Source organism: Bos indicus, chromosome 18 (assembly GCF_029378745.1).
Source record: "Bos indicus isolate NIAB-ARS_2022 breed Sahiwal x Tharparkar chromosome 18, NIAB-ARS_B.indTharparkar_mat_pri_1.0, whole genome shotgun sequence".
Lineage (NCBI taxonomy): Eukaryota > Metazoa > Chordata > Mammalia > Artiodactyla > Bovidae > Bos > Bos indicus.
Window position 1 is genome coordinate 58,416,415 of NC_091777.1, and position 10,594 is coordinate 58,427,008.

At 41.0% G+C, this 10,594-nt stretch overlaps 1 pseudogene; it reads left to right on the forward strand.

Moving 5' to 3' along the window:
• The first annotated feature begins 90 nt into the window (after positions 1-90).
• LOC139177180 (zinc finger protein 615-like) lies at positions 91-4,985 on the forward strand (annotated as a pseudogene).
• Positions 4,986-10,594: the final 5,609 nt, after the last annotated feature.

Here is a 10,594-nt window from a genome sequence, read left to right on the forward strand (position 1 = left end):
GAAGGCAAAGTCTTAACCACTGAACCACCAGGGAAGTTCCAGTAATTCCATCGTTTTAAATAAAAGTTGTTTGCTTTTATCATTGTTACTGCAAGTGTTTTAAAAAGGAAATGGAATAGGTACACACATTTGCAGCTTGCTTAACTAAGTTTATAAATAAAACCAAATATTTTATAAAACCACCTTCAAAGTTGTTTTTATAAAATGGATAACTTGAGATCATTTTTAACTTATAAGAAAATGCAAAAGTAGTCCAGAAAATTCCCTTGTATCCCTTATATAACTTATCCCCGTAAAAACATTTTATGTAACCATTAACTCTTAACCTTTGGAATTTAGATTTCCCTAGATTTTTTACATGAATTTTTAAATAGTTTTTTTTTGGAATTCTAAGCTGCTTTATTACATTCATAGATTTTGTGTAACTGCTATCTCCAGAATGTAAAACTTTAATCAACACAGACACCCTCAAGCTACCTTTTTATGGTCACTCCTTCTATCCAAACCTACCTCTGGCAACTATGTGTCAGTTTTCCATCAATATAATTTTGTCATTTATGAAATTAATTTTTATAACCGGATTTTAAACATTGTTGTGTTTATTGATACAAATTTATAATTTTTTATTAATAAGGGCCATGTAATCTGTTTTTGTCCCTCAGGAAATTGCTCTTAAGACTTTTTTGAGTTGAATTGCTTTATTTTTATTACTGAGTAGTATACATTATTGGATGTACCAGTTTGTTTATCCATTCACTCTTCAGATAAGTTTGTATTGTTTCCTGGTTTCAACTTTTATAAAGAAAGGTGCTATACATCTGCATCCAGGGTTTTGGATGGACATAAATTTTCATTCCTCTGTAATATATATTCAGGTGTATGATTATTGGGACATAAAGAAAGTTGTGTTTAGCTTTAAAAGAAACTACCAAACTCGCTTCCAGAGTGACTTTACCGTTTTACATTCTCACCAGCAGTGTATGATATCCACTTGTTCCACATCCTCTCTGGCATTTGGTATTTTAAGTGTATTTTAGTCATTCTGCTAGCAACACATGATTCAATTGTTCATCCTTACCAGCACTTGGTATTGTGATATGTTACATTACCCATTCTGTTAGGTTTGTAGTCATATCTGATCTTGAGCTTGCATTTCCCTCATAGCTAATGATTTTCAATCCTGTTATTATTGGACTTATAACGACGTTTGTACCATTTGACAACCTTCACCATTTCTGCCCTCCCACCCTTCTTTCAGTTTCTGGCACACAGTCTGTTATTATTTATAAGTTTGGGTTTTTCGGGGGGGGGGGAGGGTTCTACAAATAAAAGAGATCATAGAATATTCAGCTTTCTTAGCTTGATTTATTTCACTTAATATCCCTCATGGTTGCAAATGGAAAGATTTCCTTCTTTTTATGGTTGAATTTCTTTATCCATTCATCTGACAATGAACACTTAAGACTGTTTCCATGTCATGGCTGTTGTAAATAACACTGCCCTGAACACTGATTGTAACAACATATCTTTTCAAGTTAGAGTTCTTATTTTTTTCCAGATATATACCCAAATTGCTAAATCTTATGGTACTCCTATTTTTCATTTTTTGAGGAACCTGTGTACTGTTTTCCTTAGTATCTGTACCAATCACGAGCTTCTTCATTCTTTTTATGTCTATAGTGTTTATGAAGATCCATCCCATGATTTATTTAACCCATCACCTACTAATGTACACTCCTATTGGTTTTAGTTACCTTTGACTGCATTGCAGATCTATCTCCCTAAAAATATCTAAAGACAGCAAACATTAATTATTAATTCTCTAGTACGTGGATTGAGAGTTAAATTGTCTAGTGTGGGCTGTCCTGACTGGTGGCTACATGATCTAGATGGCTTTTTTCCACATATCTGGAAATATCATCCCTGGAATGGGTGGGGTGACTTTTCACATAGTATCTCATCCTGTGCCTAGCCTGGGCTCTATTACAATGTGTTAGGAGAGCTCCAAGAGAGTAGAACATGCTTCAGTGAGCAAGTCTTTCTTCCCTCTGCATCAAGCTTGCTATTGTCCCATCGGACATATTCATCAGAGTCATGCTGGGGCACTATCCAAAGGTGTGAATGCAGAGATACAAGAGTAAGTTTATGTAATGATCACAAGATTTCTTACTTCCTTAAAATTGTCAAAATTGATGCCATAAATATCCTTGTGCATGTTTGTTCTCACAACGATAATTTCTGAATTTCTGTTGATTGGTGCCTTTAGAAGAATGAAAGATTTAAACTGAGCAATTGCAAGTTGTACTCCAAAAACATTTTATTAATTTTTACACTCTAGATTCAGTCCTGCCCCCCTGAAAAGCACACTGAACGTGATACCTAAAATTTATTGGAGTGGTTTTTTTTGGTAGCATGGGGTCTTAGTTGTGGCACATGAGGTCTTTTAGTTGTAGCATGCCAACTCTTTAGTTGCATTATGTGGTATTGAGTTCCCTGTCCAGGGATTGAATCGTGGGTACCTGCATTGGGAGAACAGAGTCTTAAACACTGGACCATCAGGTAAGTCCCTGGTAAGCATTTTTTGAACTAGAACTATGACAAACTTGATAACATCATCTCAATTCATTCAAGGCTGTGGATGTTGGACACCTCTGTTAATTACTATGCTAATGAGAAAAATGAGAGGCTAAGGAGAATCAGTTCAGTTCAGTTGCTCAGTCGTGTTTGATTCTGTTACCCCGTGGACTGCAGCACCCCAGGCCTCCCTGTCCATCACCAACTCCCAGAATTTACTCAAACCCATGTCCATTGAGTCGGTGATGCTATCCAACCATCTCATCCTCTGTCATCCTCTTCTCCTGCCTTCAATCTTTCCCAGCATCAGGGTCTTTACAAATGAGTCAGCTCTTCGCATCAGGTGGTCAAAGTTTAGCAGTTTCAGTTTCGACATCAGTCTTTCCAATGAGGATCCAGGACTGATTTCCTTTAGGATGGACTGGTTGGATCTCACAGAAGAGAAACCTTACATATTCAGTGAATGTGGAAAAGGCTTCAGTGAGATGTCTTATTGCACGCCGTTGAACTCATACACGAGAAACCCTTTATATGCAGTGAATGTGGGAAAGGTTCACCTTGAAGAACAGTCTGAGCACACATCAGCAAACTCACAGAGAAGAGAAACTATATATGTGCAGTCAATGTGGGAAAGGCTTTTCAACGAAGCACTGCCTCATCATACATCAGCAAACTCATACAGGAGAGAAACCCTATGTGTGTAGTGTCTGGAAAAGGCTTCACTACGAAGGGTGATCTTGTACATCAGTGCACTCATACTACTGAGAAACCATTTACATGCAGTGATTGTGGGAAAGGCTTTACTGTGAAGAGCCAACTGATTGTACATGAGTGAACTCATACAGGGGAGAAATCCTACGTATGCAGTGAATGCAGAAATGCTTCTCCAGCCAAAGCCCACCTCATCAGACATCAATGAACTCACACTGGAGAGGAACCCTATATATGCAGTGATTGTGGAAAAGGCTTTGTTCAGAAAGGCAGTCTCCTTGTGCATGAACGAACTCACTGTAGAGAAACCCAATATATGCAGTAAATGTGTGGCAAAGGCTTATTCTCAAAAAGGAAGCTTAATGCACACCTGCGAACTCATACTGGAGAGAAACCATATATATGTAATGAACATGGCAAGGGCTTAGATTTCCCTGGTGGCTCAGGAAGTAAAGCGTCTGCCTACAACGCAGGAGACCCGGGTTCAATTCCTGGGTTGGGAAGATCTCCTGGAGAAGGAAATGGCAACCAACTCCAATATTCTTGCCTGGACAATCCCATGGACGGAGGAGCCTGGTAGGCTACAGTTCATGGGGTCACAAAGAGTCGGACACGACTGAGCGACTTCACTTTCTGTAAGGAGTACTCTAGATATGTATCAGCAGATTTGCACTGGACAGAAACTATACAAATGCAGCGAGTGTGGTAAAGCATTTTGGAAGAAGACATGCCGGATAGAACATCAGAGATTTTACTCAGGAAATGCTTCTTTGCACGTACTGAATGTGGAAAATTCTCTTTACACAAAAATGATCTCATCACCTGTTAGAGAATTCACATGGGAAAGAGGCCATATGAATGCTGTGAATATGGGAAAGTCTTTACCACAAAGTCAGGATTCAAGGTTTATCAATGAAACATACCAGAGAGGGGCCCTGTGGATGCAGCAAATGTGGGAAGGCTTTTGCCCACTTGTTAATCCATGTTAAACATAAATGAAATCACAGGTAGTCTCTTTGGGGAAGTGTGTAACAAGTTGCAGACCCTCAAGAAATAGTATGCAGAGAAGAATTGCAATGCAAAGAATGTGGTATTATCTTTAGTGATTACAGCATATTTTATATTGATGGAAAAATGTACGAAACAACTCAGGTAAAACTAGCCTTCTTCAGCGTTACTGGTTGGGGCATAGACTTGGATTACCATGATAGTGAATGGCTTGCCTTGGAAACGAACAGAGATCATTCTGTCTTTTTTGAGATTGCATCCAAATACTGCATTTCGGACTCTTTTGTTGACCATGATGGCTACTCCATTTCTTCTAAGGGATTCCTGCTCACAGTAGTAGATATAATGGTCATCTGAATTAAATTCACCCATTCCAGTCCATCTTAGTTCGTTGATTCCTAGAATGTCAACGTTCACTCTTGCCATCTCCTGTTTGACCACTTCCAATTTGCCTTGATTCATGGACCTAACATTTCAGGTTCCTATGCAATATTGCTCTTTACAGCATCAGACCTTGCTTCTATCACCAGTTACATCCACATTGTGGATATTGGGTATTGTTTTTGCTTTGGCTCCATCCCTGCATTCTTTCTGGAGTAGCATACCTACTGATCACCAGTAGCATATTGGGCACCTACTGACCTGGGGAGTGCATCTTTCAGTGTCCTATCTTTTTGCCTTTTCTTACTGTTCATGGGGTTCTCAAAGCAAGAATACTGAAGTGGTTTGCCATTCCCTTCTCCAGTGGACCACATTCTGTCAGACCTCTCCACCATGACCCATCCGTCTTGGGTGGCCCAAAACAGCATGGCTTAGTTTCATTGAGTTAGACAAGGCTGTGGTCCGTGTGATCAGATTAGCTAGTTTTCTGTGATTGTGGTTTCGGTCTGTCTGCCCTCTGATGCCCTCTTTCAGTGCCTACCGTCTTACTTGGGTTTCTCTTATCTTGGATGTGGGATATCTCTTTACGACTGCTCCAGCAAAGCACAGCCTCTGCTCCTTACTTGGACATGCGGTATCTCCTCTCGGACGCTGCCCCTGACCTTGGATGTGGGATAGCTCCTCTCGGCTGCACTTAAGTTGAACAGTTCTATGAAGACCTACAAACCTTTCTAGAACTAACACCCCCAAAAGATGTCCTTTTCATTATAGGGGACTAGAATGCAAAAGTAGGAAGTCAAGAAACACCTGGAGTAACAGGCAAATTTGGCCTTGGAGTATGGAATAAAGCAGGGCAAAGGCTAACAGAGTTCTGCCAAGAGAAGGCACTTGTCATAGCAAACACCCTCTTTCAACAACACAAGAGAAGACTCTACACATGGACATCACCAGATGGTCGACACCGAAATCAGATTGATTATATTCTTTGCAGCCAAAGATGGAGAAGCTCTATACAGTCAGCAAAAACAAGACCAAGATCTGTGGCTCAGATCATGAACTCCTTATTGCCAAATCCAGACTGAAATTGAAGAAAGTGGAGAAAACCACTAGACCATTCAGGTATGACCTAAATCAAATCTCTTATGACTATACAGTGGAAGTGAGAAATAGATTCAAGGGACTAGATCTGATAGAGTGCCTGATGAACTATGGACGGAGGTACATGACACTGTACAGGAGACAGGAATCAAGACCATCCCCAAGAAAAAGAAATGCAAAAAAGCAAAATGGCTGTCTGAGGAGGCCTTACAAATAGCTGTGAAAAGCAAAGGAGAAAAGGAAAGATATACCCATTTGAATGCAGAGTTCCAAAGAATAGCAAGGAGAGATAAGAAAGCCTTCTTCAGTAATCAATGCAAAGAAATAGAGGAAAACAATAGAATGGGAAAGACTAGAGATCTCTTCAAGAAAATTAGAGATACCAAGGGAACATTTCATGCAAAGATGGGATCAATAAAGGACAGAAATGGTAGGGACCTAACAGAAGCAGAAGATATTAAGAGGTGGCAAGAATACACAGAAGAACTGTACAAAAAAGATCTTCATGACCCAGATAATCACGATGGTGTGATGACTGACCTAGAGCCAGACATCCTGGAATGTGAAGTCAAGTGGGCCTTAGAAAGCATCACTACGAACAAAGCTAGTGGAGGTGATGGAATTCCAGTTGAGCTATTTCAAATCCTGAAAGATGATGCTGTGAAAGTGCTGCACTCAATATACCAGCAAATTTGGAAAACTCAGCAGTGGCCACAGGACTGGAAAAGTTCAGTCCAATCCCAAAGAAAAGCAATGCCAAAGAATGCTCAAACTACTGCACAATTGCACGCATCTCACAGGCTAGTAAAGTGATTCTTAAAATTCTCCAAGCCAGACTTCAGCAATACATGAACCGTGAACTTCCTGATGTTCAAGCTGGTTTTGGGAAAGGCAGAGGAACCAGAGATCAAATTGCCAACATCCGCTGTATCATTGAAAAAGCAAGAGAGTTCCAGAAAAACATCTATTTCTGCTTAATTGACTATGCCAAAGCCTTTGAAGTGTGGGTCACAATAAACTGTGGAAAATTCTGAAAGAGATGGGCATACCAGATCACCTGACCTGCCTCTTGAGAAACCTATATGCAGGTCAGGAAGCAACAGTTAGAACTGGACATGGAACAACAGACTGGTTCCAAATAGGAAAAGGAGTATGTCAAGGCTGTATATTGTCACCCTGCTTATTTAACTTCTATGCAGAGTACATCATGAGACACGCTGGGCTGGAGGAAGCACAAGCTGGAATCAAGATTGCCAGGAGAAATATCAATAACCTCAGATATGCAGATGACACCACTCTTATGGCAGAAAGTGAAGAGGAACTAAAAAGCCTCTTGATGAAGGTGAAAGAGGAGAGTGAAAAAGTTGGCTTAAGGCTCAACATTCAGAAAACTAAGATCATGGCATCTGGTTCCATCACTTCATGGGAAATAGATGGGGAAACAGTGGAAACAGTGGCTGACTTTATTTGTTTGGGCTCCAAAATCACTGCAGATGGTGATTTCAGCCACGAAATTAAAAGATGCTTACTCCTTGGAAGGAAAGTTATGATCAACCTAGACAGCATATTCAAAAGCAGAGACATTACTTTGTCAACGAAGGTCCATCTAGTGAAGGCTATGGTTTTTCCAGTGGTCATGTATGGATGTGAGAGTTGGACTGTGAAGAAAGCTGAGCGCCGAAGAATTGATGCTTTTGAACTGTGGTGTTGGAGAAGACTCTTGAGAGTCCCTTGGACTGCAAGGAGAGCCAACCAGTCCATCCTAAAGGAGATCAGTCCTGTGTGTTCATTGGAAGGACTGATGTTGAAGCTGAAACTCCAATACTTTGGCCATCTGATGCGAAGAGCTGACTCATTGGAAAAGACCCCGATGCTGGGAAAGATTGAGGGCAGAAGGAGAAGGGGATGACAGAGGATGAGATGGTTGGATGGCATCACCGACTCAATGGACATGGGTTTGGGTCGACTCCAGGAGTTTGTGATGGACAGGGAGGCCTGGCGTGCTGTGGTTCCTGGGGTTGCAAAGAGTTGGACACGGCTTAGCAACTGAACTGAACTGAAAACCAGCCTTGGTGAAAATATTTTAGGACATTTTATGTCCAAAAAATATACTGAGATAAAACCTATGTAGTGTGAAAGTCTAGGAAAGCCTTCAGTGGGAATAGACCAGATCATATGTGGTCATTATGAATCACAGGTGAGTGAATATTTCTATAATTAGAAATTAATAGAAATACAACTGTGGGGAAGCCTTTGCCCAGAAATAACATTTCAACAGATGTCAGTTAACTCTGGAGAAATACTTTACTATGGCGATAAATATGGCAAGATTTGAGTAATATTACCGCATACTTTGTCAGGAAATCTGGGCAGAAACCCATTCAATATCGTGGGCTTTAACAAAATATCTGGTAACAGTGAAGGAAAGTAGCCGTGGGGAAAGGATAAAGAAGAGCATTATGTCATAAGTCTAAACTTAAGGGATGATACACCTCACAAGCCCCGAGAGAAAGGATAATTTCAACCATATTTCTAGTTGCCTTGTCACTGATCTTATACATTTTAAGTAGTAGTAGTGTTGTCACTGCTGCCGCTGCTAAGTCGCTTCAGTCGTGTCCGACTCTGTGTGACCCCATAGACGGCAGCCCACCAGGCTTCCCCGTCCCTGGGATTCTCCAGGCAAGAACACTGGAGTGGGGCGCCATTTCCTTCTCCAATGCATGGAAGTGAAAAGTCAAAGTGAAGTCGCTCAGTCGTGTCCCAGATTGAATTTTAATGTATACAGTGCAGGAGTGTTCAATGACCATTTTATTATTTAACTTTTGCATTTCTTTGGTTCTAAGTTTGTGTTATTTCAAAGTATTTGAAGTACTTCAAAATGAAACACTGTATTAATTTCATAAGTACTACTCCATGTATTTGGATGTACTTAGCTAAATTTATATGTAGCATTTGGGGGGTTATAAAATTAATATAAATGTGATATTTTTATAATTTTGAATTTTGAAATAAGTTTAGAATTACAAAAACTGAAATATTCCAGAGATTTTCTAAATGCTTTTCAGCCCACTCTTCCCAAAGCTAAAATGTTATATAAGCACACAGTTAACCATAAACAGAGGAAACTGAAATTGTTACAGTTCTATTAACTACAATTGGGTTGATCACGCCAGTTTTACCATGCACTCAGTTTTGTTTGATTTTTATATATCACTTCAAGAAACAGTCATATATGTAGGTTCATATAACCAACAGTAAAAATTCAGAATGCTTTGTCAACACAAACTCCCTCATTTTACATGCTCATAGTCACAACCTTTCCCTGACCCTAACCCTTGGCATCACAGATCTTTTTGCGGCTATGTTTTTTCACTTAGAGAATATTAGAAAAATAGAATTGTTTAGCATATATCCTTTTGAGTTTGACCTTGTGAAATAATAGAAAATTGACTTGCTGGTCTGTGCTACGAGTTCCTGGCACAGAGCTCCGGAACCCTTGTAAATTCTACATAATGAGAGCATCTGGAATGTCTCTTATGCTATTGATGTGGCTGTGGGTGGGCTCCTGGATGGGGGCTGGTCACCAGAAAGATCAAGCCATGATTAGAAGTTTGGAATTTTCAGCCCACTTCCCATCCTCCAGAGAGCAGAGAAGGACTAAAAACGGAGTTACTAATTGATCATGCCTATGTAAGGAAGACTCCTGCTGCTGCTGCTGCTGCTAAGTCGCTTCAGTTGTGTCCAACTCTGTGCGACCCCATAGATGGCAGCCCACCAGGCTCCCCCATCCCTGGGATTCTCTAGCAAGAATACTGGAGTGGGTTGCCATTTCCTTCTCCAAAGCATGAAAGTGAAAAGTCAAAGTGAAGTCGCTCAGTCATGTCCAACTCTTAGCGACCCCATGGACTGCAGCCTACCAGGCTCCTCTGTCCATGGGATTTTCCAGGCAAGAGTACTGGAGCGGGGTGCCATTGCCTTCTCCAAGGAAGCCTCCGTAAAGTCCCAATAGTGTGTGCTTTGGAGAGCTTCTAGATGGATGAACACATACAGGCCTGGGGAGAGGAACACGCCACAGTGTAGGAGCAGAAGCTCCTGTGCTCGAGACCCTCCCAGTCCTGTTTTTCTCTTCATTTGGTCATTCATAAGCTTTTCAGCAAGCTGTGCCATGCTAAGTCGCTTCAGTCATGTCTGACTCTTTGCAACCCCCTGGAGTGTCCCAAAGTTCGTGGACTCCACTGACAGGCTGTCTGTGGGATTCTCCAGGCAAGGATTCTGGAGTGGGTTGCCGTGCCCTCCTCCAGGGAAATCTTCCTGACCCAGGGATTGAACTCTTGTCTCTTACGTCTCCTGCATTGGCAGGTGGGTTCTTCACCACTAGTGCTGCCTGAGAAGCCCTTTTAGCAAACTAATTGAACCCAAAGCAGAGGTTGTGGAAATCTCAGATTTGTAGCCAAGTCAGACAAGTTGTAGGTAACTTGGAGACCTGCTACTTACAACTAGCATCTGTACTGGGTCAGCAGCATTCTTACAGGACCGAGCCCTGCCAGACTTCTGGGGTCTGGCAATATCTCTGCATAGACAGGGTTATAACTGAGTCAGACTTAAGGACCCAATTGGTGTAAAGGAGGTGACAGACATGTCACACGTGTTGCAAGTGTGGCAGTAGTGTGAGTAAAAGAAATACAAGCATAGATTTTTTCCAACATAGACCTCAAGTAAATTCAACCTTTGATCCAATCAGAAGCTCTCTGAACATTTTTTTCTTCCACAAGAATATCAGACTTCAGGCAAACTGGCTGCACTCAAGGTGTTACTGCCTAAG